At 48.0% G+C, this 691-nt stretch overlaps 1 non-coding gene across 1 annotated transcript; it reads left to right on the top strand.

The window, feature by feature from the left end:
• Nucleotides 1-265: 265 nt before the first annotated feature.
• Nucleotides 266-372, top strand: LOC112806384 (U6 spliceosomal RNA). Its single transcript, XR_003203851.1, has one exon. It is a non-coding gene; the product is annotated as a U6 spliceosomal RNA (small nuclear RNA).
• The last annotated feature ends 319 nt before the right edge of the window (nt 373-691 follow it).

Raw genomic sequence — 691 nt, 5'->3', positions numbered from 1 at the left:
GAGATTCTGAGTGTAAACGCCATGAAGGCGGGCCAGGGGCTTTGCCCCTTGCTGTATGCCTACTGCCTAGAACTGTGCCCAGCATGTGGCATATGCACAAAAATATTTATGGAATGAAAGGATGATTTAATAAGCTTGGGATGGGGCCCACGTGTTCGTCATATACAAAGTTCCATAGTTGATCCTGATTCATCTAGGGGTGAAAGCCCCTGAGAGATGATTGGGTTTCATCTTTCCTGTTGCTGAAGGGGAAGCCTGAGGTTCAGTGCTGTCACTTTGGCAGCACATATACTAAGGTTGGAACAATACAGAGATTAGCATGGCCCCTGCCCAAGGATGACACGCTGAGGTTCAGTAAGGAAAAGAAATACCAGGCCCGGCACTCCACAAAGAATGTGGGCTCGCTGGGTCTGCCCCAGCACCTCTCCAGGACGCCCAGGACTAAAGGGAAAAGGGAAGGATGGACCTGATACTGCCTTTTGTACCTCTTTATCTAGCTATTCGTCTACATTCTCTATACTATCCTTTATAATAAACTGGTAAACAGAGCTGCTCTACCAAATTAATTGAACCCGAGGAAGAGGTTGCGGGAACCTCCAATTTATAACCAATTGGTCAGAAGCACAGGTGGGGGCAGTCTTGTAGGACGGACCCCTAACCCATGGCATCTGATACTATCTCCAGGTAAGCA

The sequence above is a fragment of the Callorhinus ursinus genome, unplaced genomic scaffold (assembly GCF_003265705.2).
Source record: "Callorhinus ursinus isolate GAN/ISIS: 27379988/994484 unplaced genomic scaffold, GSC_fseal_2.0 scaffold35, whole genome shotgun sequence".
NCBI lineage: Eukaryota > Metazoa > Chordata > Mammalia > Carnivora > Otariidae > Callorhinus > Callorhinus ursinus.
The sequence above is the reverse complement of the archived record's forward strand: the minus strand, read 5'-3'. Positions and strand labels throughout refer to the sequence as shown.